General features: G+C 36.4%; 1 protein-coding gene across 1 annotated transcript in view; it reads right to left on the reverse strand.

Moving 5' to 3' along the window:
• Nucleotides 1–22,001, reverse strand: part of cdh22 (cadherin 22) — a 290,864-nt gene extending 268,863 nt beyond the window's left edge. Inside the window, exon 1 of the mRNA XM_088607873.1 lies at nt 21,809–22,001. The gene's annotated coding sequence lies outside the window, so the exon portion shown is untranslated. The remainder of the gene's footprint in view (nt 1–21,808) is intronic.
• Nucleotides 22,002–24,073: the final 2,072 nt, after the last annotated feature.

Raw genomic sequence — 24,073 nt, forward strand, 5'->3', positions numbered from 1 at the left:
ACATGTATGCTTTTGGACAGTGGGAGGAAACCACAGCAGGACCCAGTGCTATGGAAAAGTGATATTCAAGCAGACTGCACCCATTCAAACACTCTTCCCCAGAACATAATATAAAACCTAATGGCTTTGGAAACCACATAAAGCTTGATCATATCACATATTAAAAGAAGGTCTAAGGTATTTGATATGCTCTAGGAATTAACTGCTGGTATCAGACTTTGGTCATGACTTGACCACATTGTGAAGTGAAAAACATATTCAACACAGTTTCTCTTTTTTACATCATATTTAGTACACTTGATATCAAAATGTACTCCTCACGACAACCTCCTCTACCCCATAGTGAAGCATCAGACCACGTCAAAATCAGCCACTATCAGCTAGTGTTTTGTTGTTAAAAGGCCCTGAAGTGACCCTCTGCTGTCTTTCTTCTGATAGGACTTAATTCCCTCTGTATGCTCTCATAGCTTACAAGTTAAAACCTGGGGATTAATTTAGCTGCTCTTGTCCAAGCTCTATAAACCAGCAGTTTCTGAAATAAAGAATCAAATCTCTTGGAGCCATATTCATAAAAAGTCCACACTGTTAAAATATTCCTCCGTATTTGATTTTTTTTTTCAAAACTCACAACATTTTCAATCTGAAAAGAAAATGTTTGCAACACATGTTGGGACTGTTAAAACGGAAATACTGTATGAAAGATTTCACTTCAATGTTTTGTTTTCTTCAGAGAAAAAAAATCAGGTGTAATAGCAAGACTGTTTTTGTGCAGTGCTGTGGCCAACAAATCTAACTTTGTTGCCTCACTTTGCTGGATTAGTAGGTTAAATATCTATTTGGGGTCTACTAGAATTTGTATGTCGGTTTCCTGTCATCTCTCAAAGACATTGGGGTTTGGTGTGTTTGGACACTGTATACTCTTCCACTCTGGTGGGAGTAAGCTCAATAGGTTCAATAGCCTGGTCTCTTTTTGTTCTGGTAAATGGGAAGCTAGTACAGATAACAAGACTGTAATGAGTTTGACAAATTATTTCTGCCACTCCACATGTATCTGTTTCTGATTTGTCTTTGGGCTGAAATGAGTTTTATTTGATGATTTCATCCACATTCTCCAAAAATATAATTAAGACCTTATTTTATGTCTTGATCTGGGATTTTTCATTGATATATTTGCTGCATACAACATGGAATAACAAAACGCTCACCTTAAAGCTAAAGCTAATTGATTTGTTGACTTTGACTACTACTACAGTACTTGTTTTTCTAGTCTGACTTCTCATCCGAAACACTTAATTTAGTCAAAGTGTAAGAGACGTGTCTTTTTAGCTTTTGAAGGAAAATGCATGAGGGGTCGGTAATTGAATTTAATTTCAATATTTAAGAGTTAGCCAAATGTTTATATTTTATAAAAATATTTAACTAGCACGTTTTAATGTATTATGGTTGTGACATACATGTTCTTACTGTAGAGCGTTATTTTTTTAAAGCTCATTCTTTTGCATATATTTGCTTACAGTGTGCAGATCAACAAAATCCTTTTAATTAAATTTGTCAGTTTGTACAACATTATTTTAAGCACAGCAAAAATAAAGACTTTGGAAATTTTTGGCAGGATAAGATATGACATCTAGGGATCAGATAACAGTGAGCAGGCTCGTGCATATCTGAGCTCAATGTGAGGAATGGGCATTTAGACAGCATCTGCAACTTGGGACAAAGTACACATCACAGATGTACAGCTTGCATTGCTTTTAGTAGCACCCACACACTATTAGCCTGTGACTTTACCATTAGACTCCTGTTAACCAAATGTTTATCAGCATAATGTAATTGACTTATGTCATGTCTGATCAATAAAATGTCAGTGTCAATCTACTATAAAAAGGAAGAGTATCTTTCTGAATTTGTTGCAATCGTTGCAGTGATAATTTGTTTTTTTGCAGTTGTAAGTGAAAGGGTGGTGTTGACCTCAACATAGTATACAGAGGACAACACCAGGTGCTGGACAACTACAGATGCAGCCACTTAGATCACAAGACAAAATTTGCACGAGGGGAAACCTTGCTGTGGTATACTACAGTCCTGTTCAGCATGTCAAATTCAGAAGATCAAGGTGGAACTTGTGTTGTGATGTTACTGAAACAGTAGATTTATTTAATGATTTTTCTTAGTCTAATAATCATGTTTTCTAAAAAACAAAACAATGTACGTTTTATAAATATAAAGATTACCACTCTAAAATGTAACATGAATTTAAAATCTAAACTGAATGGAGCCTAGATTCATTAGATTGAAAACTCTGCCATTAGACCACTATGATATATACTTTATTGATACTGTGACAGAAATAGCACTGCAATTCCCCTATGTACAGTATGGTACAATACTTCACACTACAGTAACATTCATGTACTGGAAGTCTGCTTCTTTAAATCCACTTAACATAGAATCATGTAACTAAAAGGGAAATTCTGGTAGCTGAAAATAAAAAAACCTAAATACATTAATGTTTCTGACAGCTATTCATTATATTAATTTATTAATAGATATTTATACAGCTGGTAGTGGTAGCTGAAAATAAAAAAGGTACAAAACTGTGTTCCAACTTATTCATAATTTTTTTCTGCATCAAATTCTTTATCGTGGTCACTTGCTTGGAAAGTTTTAGCCTGCTCATTTTAAATACATTTCCCATTAACACTTGCAACATCAGTACCATTTATTGTAACAGGCTGGGAAAATTAATGATGATAAGAAGCAAAATCATTGAAGCAAATAAACCTAAATGACCAAAAGGCCCTTTGCAAACAGAGGGTTCTAAAGAAAGCAGCATTATGGAGTGTTTGGCACACCCCCTAGGTTGTGAATTTACACTGCTTCCATCTGGGAGATGCCTCTATGTTCTCAGGTGTAAACTTTGCAAATCTTCACAGAACTGCACATTGTGATTCTGATTCAGGCAATCAATTTGTGAACTGTAAATATTGCTAACCTTTTTGTAATTCAAAAGTAACTGAAAGTTAATAAACTAGTCATGTTTGAAGACCATACGAATTATGGAGGATTATCAAACAATGTAGAAACAAAAAAAAATTGAAAACATTTTGATAAAATCTACACCTGCGCAAACAGCTGGCATGTGATGTTTAATGAAGATAAGAGCAGGGTTTTGCGTGCAGGTAGAAAAATGTAAACTATACAAAATGGGAAACACAGAGCTGGTAGACTAAGTTATGTATATTGACTTATTATTTACAACTTCAATTAAATAAATCCATCACTAAGCAATGCTTGTAGTTTTTAATTTATCTCGTGGAACTAAGAAACTACAGTACATTTCTCACTGTCTCACACATTCAGTCATCCAATCAGAGTGACACACAACTGCAGTAATGTGTAATTTATGCGGAACGAAGAGTTTTCAAAAAACATCCCAAAAGTTGAAAACCAAAAGTTGTGAAATTTAAGTTTTCACTGCATCACCTGGCAGTGTTACAGAGTAGTGTAGGTCTGCACACTACACATTATTGAAAAATAAGAATGAGGTGATGCAAGTCACCTCTGTAAACTGCAGTGCCAAAAATACACATCTGTATTTTTAAGACGTTTGTTAAGCATTTGCATATACAGTCATGGCGATAAGATATGATTAAAAGCATTTGCTTTATGCTTTAACACTATATTTGGCCCAAGAGCCTACAGCTAGTTAAACCTGAAATGGACCAAACTGCTCTTCAAGAGGAGTTTTATTCTTCTTGCGTAGACACACAAATTTAATAATTATTGAAAAACTAGTGCAGTTTATGAGAAATTCCTAAAGGTGCCTAGGGACCCATTCAAATATTAGGTAATCAGCTCAGTGTCCATGGATGTTAGCCAGGTAATTTTGCATGATTATATCACATGCATGGTGGTGTACTGTAATGATTGCACAATTAAAATAACTGTTTTTGTGCTTAATCTTGTTTATTCAGTAAATGTAATTTGTTACTCTGGCTAGATAATAGACAGATCAACACTTTGGATATACTGTTTTGCAAACATCTTAGACATTTTGATTTAACTTGTTAGACTAACTTAAATAACTTGTTAGGTTGTCTTTACTACAGTAGTTAAGAATTCTTTGAACATGTAACATCAGTAATACAGTAGATAATAATAATAATAATAAACTTTATTTTATATAGCACCTTTAAAGGTGGCTTCTCAAAGCACTTAACAGAATGACAACAACGATAAATAAAAAGAATACACAATTACAATATACAGAGGAGACTGTGGATGGTGGTACTAAGAAAAGCTGAGGGTTGAAGATTGATACCAGTTAAGTAAAGACTCTTCTAAAGAAGAAGGTTTTGAGTCTGGATTTGAATGAGTTTAGAGAAGGTGACTCTCAAAAATATCCTTGGGCAGAGAGTTCCAGAGCTTGGGGGCATAACAAAAGAAGGCTCTGTCACCCATACAATGTAGACAATGTAGCCAGCAGCCATATCACCCTGCAACTCACAACTGGCAACCCACTGAAGCTAAGCAGGTGTGAGCCTGGTCAGTACCTGGATGGGAGACCTCCTGGGAAAAACTAGGTTGCTGCTGGAAGAGGTGTTAGTGGGGCCAGCAGGGGGCGCTCACCCTGTGGTCCATGTGGGTCCTAATGCCCCAGTATAGTGATGGGGACACTATACTGTAAACAGGCGCCGTCCTTCGGATGAGACGTAAAACCGAGGTCCTGACTCTCTGTGGTCATTAAAAATCCCAGGGCGCTTCTCGAAAAGAGTAGGGGTGTAACCCTGGTGTCCTGGCCAAATTTCCAATTGGCCCTTACCAATCATGGCCTCCTAATACTCCCCCTCTATGAATTGGCTACATTACTCTGCTCTCCTCCCCACTGATAGCTGATGTGTGGTGAGCGTTCTGGCGCACTATGGCTGCCGTCGCATCATCCAGGTGGATGCTACACATTGGTGGTGGTGGAGGAGAGTCCCCATTACATGTAAAGCGCTTTGAGTGGAGTGTCCAGAAAAGCGCTATATAAGTGTAAGCAATTATTATTATTAATTATAGACGGGCTTGTGGGACAGTTAAAAGACCAGAATTAGAGGAGCGAAGGTTGCGAGGTGGGGAGTAGGGTGATAATAGTTCAGACAGGTACTGAGGTGCCAAGCCATGCAGAGCCTTATAGGTGAGCATGAGGATTTTAAAGTCCACACGGAATTTGACAGGAAGCCAGTGAAAGGACTCCAGGATAGCAGTAATGTGATCACTTGCACTAGACCTGGTCAGGATTCTGGCTGCTGAATTTTGGACATACTGTACTGCAGTTTGTTCAAAGTAGATTTAGATACTCCAGCGAGTAGAGCATTACAGCAGTCAATTCGAGAGAACACAAATGTGTTGATCAGCTCTTATGTATATGTGTACAGTAGATATACAGTACATAACAAATGATATGATATATTTAGATTTACAGAAAAATTTTGATAATGTTTCTCAGAAAATATTAATTCTCAAATTAGAGGCTGTAGGCATTCAAGCCAATGCATGTACTTTTTATAGTATCAGAATCATACTGTATGATCAGCAACACTGAAAAGGCAGAAGACTTGAAAATGCCCCCCGTGTCTATGAGATGCAATTCCTGTAGCACTGACGTATATACAGTAAAGGCAGAGCAACCCATCCTCACATATTGTACCCATATGTACAGTATGCACTGGGAAGAACCTGGAACACAGGCAAAAAGCTTGTTCAAATATAATTACTTCATCAGCTGTGGACAAACCATATGTGGTCAAAAAGACTGGAAACGAATTTTGTAACAACTTATACTCCAGGGAAATATTCTACCTATCCAGTAGAAAGCAAGAGACAACATAGAAGGTTGGTTCGTTGGTCAGCAATATGGGTTTAAGTAAAATTTGTGTAAAATTCTGTAATGCCCACTTGAATGCTGGAGAGAGAGACGGAAATAAGAAATCTAGTAAATTGAAAATGCAACACAGAATTGCCTTAGGTAATTGTTTTGACCCCACCAACTCAATAATAATTTCTAATTTATATGGCTCAAAAGCTTGCTATTTTCCTTGCTATGTGCACATCTCTGGAATTGGGAAAATAAAATCTACAAGAAAATACTGTATACAGTATAAAATAAGGTAAAAATCCTAAAACATTGTCTTTTTGTCACTTGTGTTGTCCAAAAATATAGAAAAATGATGAGTGGCGATAAAATCAAGTTGACAAAATTTAAATGAGGTAAAGAGAGTTTTAGATGTAGTTCAATCTATTTAGGAAAAACTACATTTCCGGAGTTCTTCCAATTTTCTAATCCAATGTTGTCTTAACTATATCTTGCAGATGGTAGTCACTGTGATGGCATTGTAGAAAACTCACTGAAAAGAGCACAGTGTTCTAGTGTGCATTTACTATATGTTTGAAAGAGCGCATGTTCCTCCAGGTGTCTGGGTCCTGTCCAAAATTATTTGCTATGGAATTGTCCCTTTAGTTCCATGCTGGGATTACCTTAAAACTCTGCTAAATGTAGTTCTGTCAAAGAGCACTCTTGACAGAGCACTCCTCTTTCACTGCTGTCCTTAGCTGGATACCTTAAGAAGCTCCACCTCCCTTTTCTAAACTTAAATAAATCCCAGCTATCTCACTAAAAGTATTTTCTTCTTTATGTTCCATACCTATTATTGTCTCTCTCTAGATTAGCAGCTTGTGTCTTTGTGAAAATGAGAAGTAAATTCTGCTATGGTGGAAAAGGCTCTGAAAATCTTCCTGACACTCTGCCCTTCACAGTTTGTACATAAGGTGCCTATAAAATCATTTAACCCATACACACAGTTGTATCATGAAAACTGCTTATTGAGCAGCAATGGCCTTTGGTACCACATTCACTTGGGAATATCTGAAAAGCATTTCTATGGACAAAAACAGGATACATTAAAGGACACTTCATTGGCTAAGTCATGCTACTGTAACATTTATGTCTGTGACAGTCTGCATGTGTTATCGGATACCGTGCACAATTGCATGGAGCTATTCAGTGTTTAAGAGGACAATATGATATATGGGTCTGCCAGGGTACTTATATCGCTTCACTGCTCCAATGTCTTTGCGAGCATATGATATGAATGTAATGTCTCTGCAGCATTGCTCTTTTGCTGTCAAAATGCTTGTTGACAGTAACTTCTGTTTGCACAAATAGAGTTTGGCGACATCCTCCAGAAGTGACGGAATGCTGGAAGGTGTGTTTGCAATCCAACATTCTAGGAATGTGCTTTGCTCCCTCTAGTGGACACCTGCAATGTTGTTATCCTCTGGGGTATACTGGCGCTGTCTCTGGGAGCATGTCCCACCACAAATCCCCATTGTACTGTACATGTACCAAAATTCAGTCTTGTTGCAAACAGTGTTTGACTATACCAACTGACTCTATAAGCACTCTTTGTCTAGATTATGCCCCTGTATGTACATAAAATCAAATACCAAACTGAACAACCCACCTTTATTAATTTTTTGGGGGTTTTAATGGATTTCTGTAAAGAACCACTTAAACAAAGGTACTGCAGTTATTTTGAAGCTGTCTGATTTTCATCCATCTTGCAGTGCAACTATATCAGCTAGGTGTTTTATATGTTTTTTCCAAATACCTGTGCCTGCTCATCTTTCACTAAAACTAAGCTCCAATATAGAAAGGATAGAGAAAGATTTTACAGTAATAAAGGAAAGGACATGAACGGTACCTTAACAAAACTCATTTCCAGTTATCCATATATTTAGTTTGTGCTACTACATATACTGTATCCATTGAAGTTCAAATATTCTATCGTTTTTTTTTACTTCTTTGCTTATTACAGTATGTGCCATGGTACCCTACATCAATAACTGTTTTTTTTTCATAGTTGTATTTATTTCTTCTTAGAGTATCCATTTCCAACTTATATTAACCCAAGCAGAATATAATATAATAAAATATAATAATATAGAGGTTTACCTTGAAAATGTCTTCAGACAGTATATTATTGAAGGGTTGTATAAAGTGTTTGTAGTTCAAGTAAATAAATAGAAAAAAGATGTATAACAATTTCAGATATACAGTAGTCATATTTTAGAATAATATACCAAATAAGTAAATCTCGATTTTATATGTACTGAAGTGACAGTGATATGAATAAGAGGAATACAACATTATAGCCACTTCCCACTAATATGTAACAGTTCACTGAAGCATTTAGTACATAGAAATGATTTCTAAGTTAATTGAGTTACCAAATATGGCAGCAGATTTCAGTATATTCAATTCAGCAAAGACATACTGAATTTCCAACCTCAGAAATTTTTATAAGCTGCTTCTTCTTTAAGCATCAATATATTTATAAAGAGAGGAAATTATTAGGGAAGAAATAATTAAATAAAAAAGGAGCATCAATTACTAAACCTGTCAAGCATTGTGGAGGGAGTTTGGTCCATATGCTGTATAAAATGTGATGCAATGTGAAACTGGCCCAGCTGCTTTAACAATAAACATTCAACTGTATTAAATGTATATATTTTTCATGTTTCTGTTTTGCATTTTCTTTTTTCTTTTTTTTCTGAAGAATAATACAAGTATGTTTATAACACTTAAATGTTATAATTAAATAAACAACCCTGTAATTTTGACAGGTGTATAATAGAGTTTAATAGAAATAAACCCAACACTTTCATAGGTCCTTGAGTTCAGAAGAAACCAAGGTTTCCACACATTAAGTGGTTAAGAGCTGGCTGGTGCAGTGGTTAGCATCGATGCCTCATAACACTGGGGCCTGAGTTTCATTCCTGCTGTCTGGAGTTTTTATGTTTCCTCCCACAGCCCAAAGACATACTATACTGGTGGGAAAATTGGCAATCGGCCCTGGTGTAAGTGTCTGTGTGTCTATAGCCTTGCAATAGACTGGTGTCAGGGGTGTATCCTGCCTTGCATCCATTGCTTGCCGGAATAGGCTTTAGCTCCACAATGTCCCTGAATTGGATGAGGCGGTTAGAAAATGGAAGGATTAGTAATTGTGTCACCAGACGTGTTCTTGACTCCAGTATTTTCATATTGCAGGGTAAAATTACAATACACTTTGTACAGCAGACAGAGAGATAGATCACCTCTGCAGAGAATTTCACTGACCTTGTATGGACTTTAACCCACAGATTTGTTCCCAAAACTCCAGCACAGCTAATATTTTCAATATTTTTAATGGTTTTCAATATGACACCTGAAGAAGGCTCCACGGCAGAAACGTTGTGTTTTTTTCGCTCTTCTTTTTTTCAGCATGGAATAAACCTATTACTTGTTCATTTGCAGCCTACGCATGCTGACGCAGCTACCCACCTGAACTAATATTTTCAATTGCAACCCCAATGAAAACAGATTTTAAACAGTCCTTTTAAACCTGTGGGGCTTCCAAATTAAACAGCCATGATATAATGAAAGCTGAAAATGTACAACATAAAGATAACAAAGTGTGTGCATCAGGGTATTTTAATGCACCTCCACACACACAGAAATGACACATATTCTTGCTATCATCAAGGCCAAACACAGCCAGGTTCTGGTAATGCATTAGGATCCTGTACAATGAACGATTGCATGGCTTAATAGACATTTGTTTCACTTAGCACCAGACAACATGCATGCTTTCTACATCTGAACCAGACACAATGCATCCCTAACAGTAGACTGGTTTGATTAGAGATTGCAGTTCTGTGCAGCTTAATAAGCAAAGTGGCTAATGATAAGCATGCAGCTATTAAAGTAGCATAACTGTAAAATTACTTCCTTAAACCTACAAATACAGTGCATACTGTATAAAAGAAGGATGCATGCTATCTCACTGTTTTGTCATGTACTAGATTCAATACAAGCACAGGGTGTTACCCTTGGTGTGTCCATTAATCCCTTTCAGAAATTAAGCTTTTGTTTAAAAAAATTATGATCCATACAGTATATCATGGGTCACTACTACTGTGTTCCCAGCAGAGGGCTGTGTGTAGCAGTAATCATATGGCTCTCTTGTTATTTTTTAAACCTTCTTTCTGAAAGTTTCAATGGAGTGAGATGGGCTTTAATCTTTTACTGCAAGAATCAGCAGTCAGGGTGTTAACTATGGAAAAACATCACTAGTCTTTTAGTTAATGTCCATTATAAGAATTTAATATACATTAGTTCTTTTTAAACCAGACTAAGAGTAAAAGTGCTACCATAAATATGATTTCAATACCATACCCAAGAAGTGTTTCAAGATTACCTCAAGGATTAGTCTACATGGTGAATTAGAATTCAAATTAGTTTTTCCCAGTTTGTGCAGTATTTAGATATGTAGGCCTTCTTAATACCATTCTACTTTTTAAAACAATGTTTGGAAATGTTAATGTACAGACGTTATTTGCAGTTGTACTAAGCTCAAAGTACACAGCAATGTTTTAGGGAGAAGGAAGGAAGTTTTGAAGAACCTGGTTAAAAGTGACTGACCATAAAGCTATCTGAACAGACTCTGAAATTCTGATGCTCAAGTATGATGACATTTTCTCAATTATGAAAATAAATATTAACATAAGAAAATGTCTGGTTGCATGGTTAGAAGGAATTCCTCACCAGTGTGAAGTAAAACTAAATTACTTTGCACTGGTGAAGTCCAAAAACTAGATACCATGCTGCTAAATACCATAATAGACTATCCACTGTACAAAAGAAAGAGTAGACTACTCCTTTTCAATTTGACTGACAATGTTCTGGGTACCAGGCCTACCACTGAACCCGTTGCATTGTAGACTGCTAATTTAAAAACAATTTTACTGAACATTAACTGACATTGTTTTCCTATCCAGTAAGTTATATATTAAAATTACTTGTTTTTCAAGCTCCTTGATTATTTGGTTTTTGTTCTGGTGTTAGAGGAACTTCAAAGTGACATCTTCTAAGTAAAAAAAGTAGAAGGGCAAATTATATGTTCTTTCAGTGCCAAAATCCCTGTCTTTCAGTTTAATAAGGGAACTTATTAAAACAGCTGATAAGAATGTATCGTGTGTTTGCAGAAAGAAAAGCAGTGATTAGCATTGCTACAAGGATATTTAAATACATTAATTCATTGTAATTATGCAATGCAGCCATTGCCAGTAGATTAGTAAGTTTAACTGACATTAGCTTTTTCCCTTACCACATTTTAAAGGAGATATTTTCAAAGATGCTACCAAAAAAACTTAAAACTGCGGCTTCTATTTCCAATCAAATGCATTACCTGCTGAAGGATCAACCACAACCTCCAGCAGCGCCAGAGATACCCCATGGGCATCGTGATCTAAGACTTGTTCTGATGTGTCAGAGGGGTTATCAAACTTCCGCACAAAGTGTGAATTTAGAGTTCTCTTGTAAAAGAAAAAATGCGGGCTGTCATTATACCTTCAAGAAACATGTCAATTGAAAAACACACGACAACAATGTGGTATGAAAAAGCTAAAAGCTGGTGGCAAAATGTATGAAAGGGTAGGTAACTTTTGAAAGAGCACAATCTTAGCTGTAGGTACAGTACAGGTACTTGCTGCTGCAACAGAACTGGCGGTCCCCATGCCACCCCCTCCTATATTAATAATAATAAAAAAATCCTTACACTTCCAGTATATACAGTAGCACTTTTCTGGACACATCACTTTACAGGTAATGGGGACTCCCCTTCATCACAATCACCCACCTGGATGATGCTATGGCAGCCATAGTGCCCCTGTGGGTGTGTGTGTGTTCTTGTCATTATAGTGGGGCTTTAGGACCCACACAGACCTACTGTGTGTGGAACCTCCTGTTCCCTCTAACACCTCTTCCAACAGCAACCTTAGTTTTTTTCCAGGAAGTCTCCCATCCAGGTACTGTACTATCCAGGCTCACACCTGTTTAACGTCAGTGGGTTGCCGATTGAGAATTTCAGGATGATACAGCTACTGGCAGGTACAGGAGGGATCGTTTGATCACACAACAATCCCCAGTATTAGTGTCCCACCCATGACTCTTACATTACACCTCATTCTCACCCACTGGCTAAGCAATGGGAAAGTGATTTCACATGGAGTGATTTGTGACTCTCAAGTGCTAGATTTTATTATGTGTACAGTTACTCGTTTTGTTCAATAGCCGAGGTGCAAATTAAGTTTATGTTAAACAGAATTAAAATTTAGGACCAGTACATCACATTATGTAGTGATTTCTTCACTGAAAAAGAAATGCTGTCATAAAAAATGAAAAGGCTTCCATAGTTTAATTGCACTCATAATTGCCTTTATCAGAACTGTAATCTGATGTGTGACAAGTGTAAGTTTAATTGTCTTTTGAATGCATTTGCATGTGTATTCTGTTACATTTTAAAGGGCTAAAGTATATTTTATTTTACATGTCATGTAGTAACATCATTTATTAAGTGACAAGACAGCTTGTCCAATGAGTGTTTGGCTATCTATTTCAAAGTTGCTCATCTAGTACTGTAGCTGTCATCTAAGATGCAATGAGCAGCCCTATTTATAATGTTTTTGAGTGTGATTCTCAAGCTCAATTGTGTATAGTAGTTTAGACAGGGCCTTGCTTAAAACCTCTTCTGAAGAAGAACTGTATACCTCTTTAGGTAAGACATACAAAATTTTCCTATCATAATCCTAGATTATCATGATCTTGGGTTGGTAACACACTGTAAGTTTAAAGGCAGTAGACATCAGCTATCCCCCTGACTTTCAATCAAGCTACTGAGTTAAACAACACAATAAAGCTTCCACAATTTGGGATCATGAAGCAATGTGCACCTTTAAACTATAAGAAAAAGTCAAACAGTTTAATTAAACTTTTAGGTCTTTTTATCAATAGATCCTAAAGTCTTGTCTATAATGAGCTGTTTATCAGCTTACTACAGACAGTTGAAAAAGTTACCACCCAAACGTACAGTAGACATCGTCAGATAACAGTTTAATTAAACTAGATTTTTTTTTTATCTCTTGAAGTAGAATTGTGTTTTTTTTATTTTAATTGCCTTGTAAAGCACTTTTCTCCCTGCGACCAATTATGTCACAAAACTTGTACGTCCCTCGAAGATCATAATTTGCATTCAGGATTTCCAACACATACAGTACTGTAGATCTTCAGTATTTCCCAAATTAACAAAGTAATTGATCAAACTAATGGGAAAGAATGATCTTGAAAAGCCTGCTGTGGTTAAAAACAAAATTTAAAAGTAAGAGAAGCACAGGGTCATCAAGCAGGAAAAGGTGCTTGGGACTTGATTGTCTTGCTTTTCTGTTCCCACTGCATCTTCCGCTCCTCAATTGAACTGTTAATTTGCTTAATGAGACATAAATTGTTTTTAGCTCCTAAAAAACGGAGATCTGAAATTACTATATTTATATGTTTCTGATAATTGAAAAGACTTTAAAGGTCCCAACCAAGCAGATATAATTGGCAGCTCAATTATCTTAATTGATATAGACTTAAATGCATTCCTTCATTATTTTATATTATTAAATCATTAAGTTTGTAGTTTGTAATTTATAAAAATTATACTTTAAAAGATTTTTACATTCTGATTTGAGTGAACATTATGAAGGATTTTTTAACACGTTTTCCACAAACAGGAAGAATACAATAGCATTTTAAATCATCATGCACTGAACTGCTACATCTTATTGCTGTTAAAGGTAGACCATTAAAATGTTTGTCCAAAGATGGCACGCATACAGTGTACTACTACTATGAAGTGGTCTGGGCAGCAATAAGAAAATGGACAGTATGTACAGTACATGTCTGCAGAGATTATTGTGTTCTGCATGTTCATTTCTTAAAGTGGCTTTGTGTGCCATTTACTGGCAATCTATTTGACATAAAATTAACAGGAGAATATTTAATCCATCAGAAACTCTCTGAGGTGCAATAACTATTGTTATCAGAGACCAGATTAAACCCTTATAAGATTTGGCAGATTGCTAGCTGTGAAATCTTTGTATCCTATATCGACTATAGAGGTGATGGTGAAGGCTATTTTTGAAAAAAAAAATCAGCCAAGGCAGCCCACATGAAAGATAGATTTTCTTTTATCCCATTGTACTTTCTTATGAACTCTTAAAATGGATTGAGCACCTGGAAAGGCTTTGTGAAATGTGCCCCAGGTCCACAATGTGTCTTGCAAAAATAGAGGATTTACAGATCATTGACTCGCTAGTTATCTCTCATTGACAACCCCCTACTGGCAACATCATTACACCAGACCACTTAATTAAAGGGAAGCTTCTGATAGCTGTGAAAAATTAAGAGGACATCATGGTGAGGGAGACAATCAATAATTTCAAGAGATAGCATTTAAATAGATTGTCCTTCCTCCGAAAACAATCGCCTGTCTGCAGTCTTCTTTTTCTGAGCTTTATGAATGCCGTCAAGCAATAAAGAAAATCATTTTTTTTCTCCATTTATTTTTTAATAAGCTGTTCCATTGAAGGACCCAGGGTCTCTGCAAATTTCTGAGAAGTATAAAAATATACAATGGTAGGAGAGCACACTGTCATGAAGTGCACTTAAATCCATCTACATTTATCTGTTCACAATTATCTTACTCAAATCAGAGGATAACTCCGGCAATTTGTAATAACTTTAGATTTCCTTTTCTGAAAAGGCTTTAAAGTCCCTTGAATGACACAATCTCAGATTAATCTGACTCGCCACAGAAAAGAATGAGCCGTGAGGAAAAGACATGTTTGAATTCTTTTCTTAGTCACTCCAGTACAAAATTTCTTTCCTTCTCAAAGTAAATGCTGAAATGCAAAGGTAGATCTAGTGCAAGATGCACAAAACAGATTTGTTTTCTACTTAAACACACTTTTGGAATTACATATTTAGCTTTATTAGGAAAACGAACAACTGAATCTACAGAAAACACACCCAACTTGGTAAAAAGCAACCATGTATTGTACTGCCAAAGCCTGAAATAACAAAAAGAAATGTGGCATACAGTACATGTACACAAAATTATGATTCCTCTTTTAAAGAGAGCAAATTAATGCATTGTGGATTGAAGCTGGGAAGAAAGATGACGTCCACATCTAATAATGCTCTCCTGCTATACATTTTTCACTGGACAAAAATGAAATCCACTTCCAAATTGCATTACACTGAAATTGTTTTGGCCAGCATCTACTAAAACAGAATTAATAATGGGTTTGCTTTGCTTCCACCACAGGTACTGAAAAACACATTAATCTAAATATATAAATAATAATGTCTGTATACAGTAAAAGATGTTCATTTAAGTCCATATGCAGAAGGTACAGTGTTTCCAAAAGTGCTGTGGGTGTTTGGCACAGCACTGTTTCAAGTGAAGATACTGCAGTCTAAGACAGTGGAAATAAGTGGAGCAGGGGAGTGCTTACTTACCTAGAACTGCATTCTCTTCACATTTTCAATCCACCTACACTCTTGAGCACCAGACTGAATTAGTCATTTACTTAACTAGAAATATTTAACACTGTTTTTAGTTTTCAATCATTTGTACACCTAAGCCGTTTGTTCTGGAAACCATGAAACATCTGTCATCTCTTCATTTCCCAGTTCTTTAGCAACACAAAACTGTCATTTTACATCTTCGAGGGAGACAAAAGTATGAACCTGGAATGTAAGAAATAGTATTTAACATTTTTGAAATGTTATCATAAGATTTTTGAAAACAGGGTTCTCTTGTCCGCGTTTGTTCCTTTTTTTGGATCTTGGGGAAAATTACCTCTCAGGAAAAAAAGTGCTAAATTAAACATCTCTAAAGCATAAGAATTAAAACACTTTAAAAAAAAGACTAAGAAATTATTTTGCAGCGGGAAACATTTTAGCTGAAGTAAACTGTAAAGTGAATTTTCTTTTCAAACTACAGAAAAGTATTGTATTGATTATTTAGTTCTACTACAGTAGTTTCCATTCTGATGTCTTCTTTCACATTAGCCTTGGAGGTCTGTTAGTGATAATGCACACCACAGTCAAAATCTTACAGATTTATTAGAAGTAACAGGAGTTGCTGAGGTCCATAATTCTTAAACTTAGATCTTTGGACTTTTCTCTGATTCTCCCAATGATTACTGTACATAGTTGTCAGTGTTTTGCTCTGGTGTTCAGTCAGCTACCAATGCCAGTAATGTTTAAGCATTTATCTTAAACAAATATACAAAGTGTGAATTCATTTGAAAATTGTGTATTTTGGAAAACAATATACAATTGATTTGGGCAAATATATAATAAGAATACCCAATAGTGATATGTTTCATTTTTTAATAACCTATTTATTAAGTAGTCAAATCATACACATTATTTTTTGCTAAACCCATCTATCAGAGGGATGAATACATTTGGAGCCAACCATACTGGAGCAAATGCTATCTAAAAATATCCCAATATCCTTTTAAATTGACCCATCTAATGACCAAATTAACTGTAGCTACATTTTATTCTGATGAACACAATTAGAGCATTTAGCTACAGTAGGTTATGATCACAACGGATGGCCAACTTTAACTTACACTGAAAGTGGGCCATCCATCTGAACTTACATAAAACCAATCATGCTTCTCCCAGTCTTAATGGACACTGGGGGAGTTTCCTTGGCACTATAAAGGTGAACTGACCTCTGCCAATTTCCTATCATCTGTGCCTATAACAGCATGATTGCTAATGCTGCCATGTGCTTGAGTTATTAAACAGAACTTTATCTCTGTGGACTCTTGCCTCTAAGATTCTTAAAAGAGAGGTTTGAATATGAAATGAATGATCATTTTGTTAGGAAAGCCCTGCGGAATTGGAGTAAAGTGGCCATCAATCAGAGAGCCGAATGCCCAAATATTTCCACTCAGCTGACTTTGTTGCATGAGAAAAGAAAGGCATAAAAGTGGGAGAGACAGTGAACTGAACATCAAAACTCAGAGAGTGGGTATTCAAAGCTGGTGGCAAGTTGCTTTGAGGAGAGCTTTTCAGAAAGCCAGTTGTCTCACTAAAAAGAAACAGATTTTTTTTAGCTTTTTAGTCAACACCAAAGCTAGCTGCTATTTTCTAAACTAGCGGTAAGCCTTCAAAATGCAAAATTAAACAAGATTTAATACTGGCAGGAAGAGAAGAAATTAAATAGTTGTCTTTCTCTTAAATGGCTTTGGATTACTTTGGTGATTTTTGGTAATTTAGAAAACTAAGAGCATGTTTACATTAAAGCAAAATGCATTGCAAGGTTTCCTGAAGGTCTTTAAAGACCCAATGACTTCAATGAAGACTGAAGCACTAAGACAGCAGAGGAGGAGCAGCTGGTGTCACAACCAGAATTTGTATTTCTAGGGGATGACCACGATGAAAAGGATGAAAGGAGAGCACAAGAAAATGAAATTAAAGGACATGACATTAAAAAATAAAACTGGTACAATTCAAGCAGATGCCTCTCAACAGGGGAACTGCTTGAAACCAAGCACTTTTGGAGTCAGTTCAAAACTACAGTTCAAGTAAATAAAGGATGTTATTCATAGATTCCTAGCCAGGATATTTCAGGTCTCACTTAGAATGGGAATAGTGTCTGAAGATGTAACAAAAATGTATAAAAAGGAGATTAGAAGTGACCTAAGAAACTAGTTTAAATACTGTATGTTTTAATGGCATTTTAAAAGACAACTAAGAGATTTTTATCAGGGAGAAATTTGGAACCTGCTTGAATTCTTTGAAGCAACAATCATAGTAGATAAATCCATCCATCTATTGTCTAACCACTTTATCCTATTCAGGGTGAAAGGCAGGAAACACCCAGGTCTGGACACCAGACACCAAATACAGATACTCACACTCACACCTAGTGTATACCTACAGAAGGGCCAATTTTCCCCCAAGCCCCTTAACCTACCAGTACAGTATGGTTTTGAACTGTGGGAGGAAACTGGAGCACCCAGACAAAACCCATGCAAACACAGGGAGAACATACAAACTCCAGCAACAATAACCACTGTGCCACCGTGCCTCCCAATAATTGATAGCATATGACAGATTTGCAAGAAGTTGGACACGAAAGGGATCTGGGTGTGGATTCACATTCCTCTATGTCATCATGAAGGCAAGTGGGGTTAGAAATAAAAAAGCATGCAGAATGCATCAGCATATGCTGTATCTTAAAATGTATTTATGTAGATTTAATAGAGTGGATATTTAAATCCACAGATGTTAAGTCCACAGACCTCATCATTTCCGCTGTAAAAATGTTTAGTTTTGGACACCATACCACAAAAGTACATTTAATATAACTTTAAAATTAGCTCAAAATAGAGCAAAAAGAATTATTCTTGGTCTCGGAGGACTGACAGTTACAGACAGATTAAGGGAACGAACTCTCCAAACAAAGCAGACTAAGAGCTTTTGTTCAAATACAGTGTATCTAATGGGTTAACAAAGGAGGCTACTTCTCACTCAATTACAAAACAAAGACAAAGGGTCACAGTTTGGGAGCTGAACTAGAATTAAGGATGGAGGACAGGGAACCCTTCTTTACACCAAGAGTTGTGGAGGTCTGGGACAGGCTTTCCAGGCAGCTAGGTTTGAAGCCTAAACTAAGTGAGATTGTAGGTTTACTTAGATACTAAACTGCCAAATGAACAAGATGGGCTAAATGTGTTCTTACACCACTGTCAGTAGAATTCTATCTGGTACTTTGCAGGCAGCTAGAACATGAGTATACCCACACAATCATGCCATGGTTTCTCAGCCTGGGACTTCAAGCCCCTGAGCAAGGGAACAGACCGTCCTAGTGGAGCTGTCACCCTCTGATCCTATCTTAACAGCAACAATTATTTCCCAGACTGCTCAGAGTACTGCTGTTGTATATTGTAGACAAAAGATCATTAGTAGTATATGATAGAATAGATCAGTTTTAAACAAACTTAAAAGAAAATGTCACTAAATACAGTTTGATACTATACAGTATACATACTGTATATACTGTATTAGACTGAAAAAGGATCATATATACCAGATTAAAATTTCTAATAGTTTCCAGCAACTGCATGTACAATATGTAGCCTATTCAATTATTTTAGAGGTTCGTTTTTCTTCAGTGACTAGTTCTTAGACCTACAGTAGATCTTGTAACATTCGCTTTCATGCTGAGTAAATATATATATATTAAGGGTTTATATTTTATCAACTAAAAATGCAAACCCAAAAGAAAGACGTTTTTAAATGATGTCCCTAATCTGATATCTCTGATCTTATCAATGGGAAGGAATCTTCTTGTCATGTTTTCTTGAGGTACCGGTCACATTTTGGAGTGCTCGGATCTTCGCTTCTTACTGTACCTGAGCCGCTGTCACAAGAAAGAAAACCTCGCGTTTGTCTGACTCTTTATCTATCCCTTGACTTAGCATGTCGAAATTCAGACCTTGATACGCCTGGAAATGGGAAATTCAGCTACTCTGCGTTATCGCGGGTGACGGATGAATACTTCTGGGGAAGGCAGCGATAAGAGTGTTTTTAAGCTGTTCTGTATGCAAAAGAACAAGGCAGCGCATCTTTTTGTAGACAACTTTGTCGCTTACCTGCTCCGATACAAATGTGAAATTAGCTCATGTGAGACTCTTTGAAAACTTACACCTTTGAATTCATTGTAAGACTGACTTCCCTTATCGAAATCTCTTCATTCCTAGCCTATCTTTCAAGATTTATAACATTTAATAGAAGTGCCCATTAGAACACTTTTTTATGCTGCATCTTAATAATCGGGAAGAAACTAACCCAGCATAAAATCGTTTCAATCCCGGAGGAAAATAACGGTCATAGATGTATATAAAATAAATGCTAAATATTATACTTAATGAAGTCTTCATTAGTGTTATGTGTGTCTTATCTTAATTTTTCCCTCTTTATTGGAGGGCAGTATGCTTACTCCAAAAATAATATAATCAAAAAATCTATTAGATTTGTATATGCTGTATTTATGAGTAATTGTTGTGAAAAAGACAATCAACAGCTACATAAATGCTTATTTAAAATGAGAGCATGTATGTGTCGATGCAGGAGACGCTTGTTGCTTTATACTGTAGCTGAGCGCTTTGCCACAAATCGCAGATGATCCGCTGTGTCTGGACTGCAGAGTGCTGAGAGAGACAGACGCACATACTGTACTGTAGGTTCCCTGCTTTACTAGAGCGACTCTGCGCTCTCACAGTGTGCACATACTGTACTGTATGACTTGAGACTCAACTTTAACTAAAAAATAGAAATGTAGTTTATGCATTAGCTGGCAACAATAAAGAAAGTTCGTCAGTGCGCGATAGCTTGGTAAAGATGCATTAGGTTGTTTCTTGAAGCGTTACTACCTCTCCACAACTATTTGCATAGGGTATACCGTTCTGGATGAGATTTGTGCAAATCCAGCAATTTCACACACCAAAAATTTTAAAACGTGTTAATTTATTAACACCCACCTGATACTTCAGACAGCCTCAAAAGCTATTCAGATAGGGAACTATCAGCGATTTCGTTTAATTTTTTGTCTACTTTCCTAAACCTCGATATTAAAAATAAAAAACCTATGTAATGTACTATTAGAGGTACTAGCATATATACTGTAGATATAAATATGGACAATTTTGATTATGTATACACTTAGTATGCTACAACATTAATCGCTCTCACGAGAACGCTGCAGTACAGTAAATATTACGCGAAAATAATCATTCGGTGGACGAAAACTGCCTTTTAAAACGCATACTGTAAATACAACACTTCACATGATTCTTGAAAACGTCATTAAAGCTAACTAAGCATATTAACGTCACGTTATTTACAAAGAAAACAATATTATACCATTTTATGGTATGCAAGTCAGAGTTACCAGTGACTAATGTCATGCAGAATGTTGTGATACAGGACGTGTGAAGATTTTCGAAATATTTCGTAATTGCTTTAAAATTAATACACTTACTGTATGTTACAAAGTAACATAAATTTCAGAAGCTCATCGGTGTTCTTATCCAGATTTCATGAACTTCTTTTAAGTGCTGAAAACAGCATACTCAAACTAAAAAAAAACACTTTACCCACAGCAGCACACATTTAAGAAAACCTTGTAACGGATACTCCAGCTATACCTACAGTAGCTTCTTGTTTACAACCTCATATACTAATTGCACAATCCTCGCATCAGTGGAAATGTTAGCATCACCTTGCAATCGCATAGCACTTCTTAACTTGCCCTGTAATTTCGGAGGGAGTATTTCGATTCCAGCGGTAACATCAGGCTAACTGTAGCAGGCTTGCAAACAGCTGCGTATTACCGGTATACTAAAGTGCAATAAAGTTTTGGGTCGCCTTCCAAAGAGCAAAACTACCCAGTATAACTAACAGTTGTGAATCACTCATTTGTCTAATTAAAAAACGGACAACTTGCCAGCAACGTATGTTTTTTTTTTAATTTTATGACACTTTATTCTATATTCAATGTGACAAAATGTATTTACGTACTTCTGTACTTGACTGTCCTATTTCTATAACTATAATAAAATATTATTAAATACACTAGCTCTTTATACTGTATAAATGGATGATGAACTGAAACTACTGTATGCCAAATTCTTTTACATGTATATTTTAACACAACTCTAGATTCAGTTACAGTACCTCAACGAAAACTTCTAGCATTCAACATCATTTCCAATTGATCTCAGCCGCATTCTTACACTCGATACGGCTTATTCTTTTAAAAACCAATAAATAAGAAGCTGGATTTTTTTTTGTAAAAGCGAAGGTACTTCTTACCTTTCGTTATTACCCAAGGGAGTTTGAGTCACTGGTAGAAAGAGCTCCGTTACGACTCTCCGCGGGTAGTCACTCCTCACGCCGACCAGCTTTCCAAAACTGTAGGATCCCTTTGAGCCGCGATGGAAAGAAACACACGGGGAGACCTACACGCTCCTATTCCTCCTGCAGCCAAGCTGGTATTGGAGAGACCTCTCCACGAGCTAGAAGCAACTTGCAGCGAGCGCAGCAAGACCAGCCCCTTGTGGCGAAGGAGAGAATGGAGAGAGAGAGAGAGGGAGGGGAGAGCGGTGCTTCACTGCTCCGGTAGCTATTAACCATTTTTTTCTGCAACACGGGCACCGTGGGCTTCAAGCGTGGTTTGAATTGCAAATTGGATGATTTGAGCAGGGTGGAAGAATCCCAGTGCAGGTGGAAATGTGAACATTTGCGAAAAGTCTGACAGCGCGCACACGCACAGGTGGCAGTACAATACAAAGACGGGTCAAAATGTTTGCAACATCTACAAGGGAGATATTCAGAAAATGCAGATCGATTAAAAAGTAGAAACTGATAGATAATGGATAGATAAATTGATAATCAGATACTTGTATAAGATTGATGAAAGCAACATCACCTGTCATTTCTATATTCCGGTGAACTCACTTGAAGGCTATTCGTCTCTGGAGACCCAAACACAAGTCAGGCACATACTGTACTGTATGTAATCCATGTTTGTTGTTCCTAAACCTGTAAATACTGTACTAATAAACATACTGTACCATCATCACCACATGAGATCACTCATCTGGGGATCTTTGCTGGCAGGTAGTCTTAAAAAGAGCAGTCCAAAACCTATAAAAATATGATAAAATATGGCCTAACAAGTTCTTGGCAACACATTGTGCTGTACATTTACGTTGTCACCAATCTTAATAGTACTGTATGTCCACATTCATAATTACAAATAATAATACAGGGGTTATTATAATCTTTACAGTATGTTCTCCGTTAGCCTAAGAAGACATAGCAATTTGTGAATTGTTCAATGTGTTTATCAGCCTAAAAATAATAATAATAATAATAATGATAATAATAATAATAATAATAATAATAATAATAATAATAATAATAATTTAGGTTATTCAAGAGGCAGTCTTCAATGAGAGGAGAAGAAGCCACTCTTTGAACTGTTCTTCAAACACAGGGTTTGCCATTCCTGGTTCTGACAGTTTTCAGGCTTTTGTTAAAAGCTGTGGAAAATATGAAATGTGTCCAACTGAACACATGGCACCAGCCCTATTGACCTGAAGTGAGCAATAGTGACACCACAACAAGCTCTGTGTTTTCAAGGGATACCATACCTGTAGTTGCTTGTTAAATTTCACATTTGAGCTTACAATACAGTATGTTAAAGCTACTCTCATAAAGCACTTGTAACCCAACTCTTCTTTTAATCTAATAAGAAAGTACAATCACCCTGTGAATTACAAAGCAATTCCCTAAGAAAACTATTGCAAAAAAAAATGTTCCACTCAAAATATGTCTATACTGATCTTAGAACAATAAAAGTTTGGTTATTGATGTATATTGTTTATACATTTGTTTCAAAATCTTACAAAATATTTCCGTACACATAGCTTGTGGTCTACGCCTTTATCATCCAGATTTGATGTACTGTACTTATGTGGGGAGAGAACAAGTACTGTTCAGTCAGCTAACCTTGCAGTTTAGGCTGGATGGAAAGAAGTCAAACAACAGTTCACAGAACAAGGAATTTGGTGATTGTGGTTATTGTAATGACAATTGTCATTATTGAAAGCAGAACTTTCCTGAGATTCATCATATTGTTCAGCTTACCAAATTGATTGTATCAGAAGACATGAGTTAGCTCACTTCTGGTAAATAAATGGATTTCCATTAGCTGTGCGTAAGGAGTGTGAAGAGCTGAAGATGCTTTGCCCCTAATTAATTGTCTCCTTTTAAGTGCACACTCATGTGTGGAATGTTTCCATCAGTCACCAAAAAAGTCTTCTTTTAATATGAAGCAGTCTGATTCTTTTACACACCAAGGGGGAAGAAATTGATATGAGATAGGCCCTACAAGTAAGTTTTCTTGGAAAGGCGATCTTTTCCTCTCTCTGTGTTCTCACAGTGTCAGTTTATTTCCTTTAAATCAGAGCACTCACAAGGGAGAAGGGGGCATATCGGGAATGAAAAATGTCTTTCTACAGTGGTAATTATTTGTGAAGCAGAGATGGTCAACTCTTATCCTGGAGAGCCTCT

Source organism: Lepisosteus platostomus, chromosome 15, assembly GCF_059453375.1.
Source record: "Lepisosteus platostomus isolate fLepPlt1 chromosome 15, fLepPlt1.hap1, whole genome shotgun sequence".
NCBI lineage: Eukaryota > Metazoa > Chordata > Actinopteri > Semionotiformes > Lepisosteidae > Lepisosteus > Lepisosteus platostomus.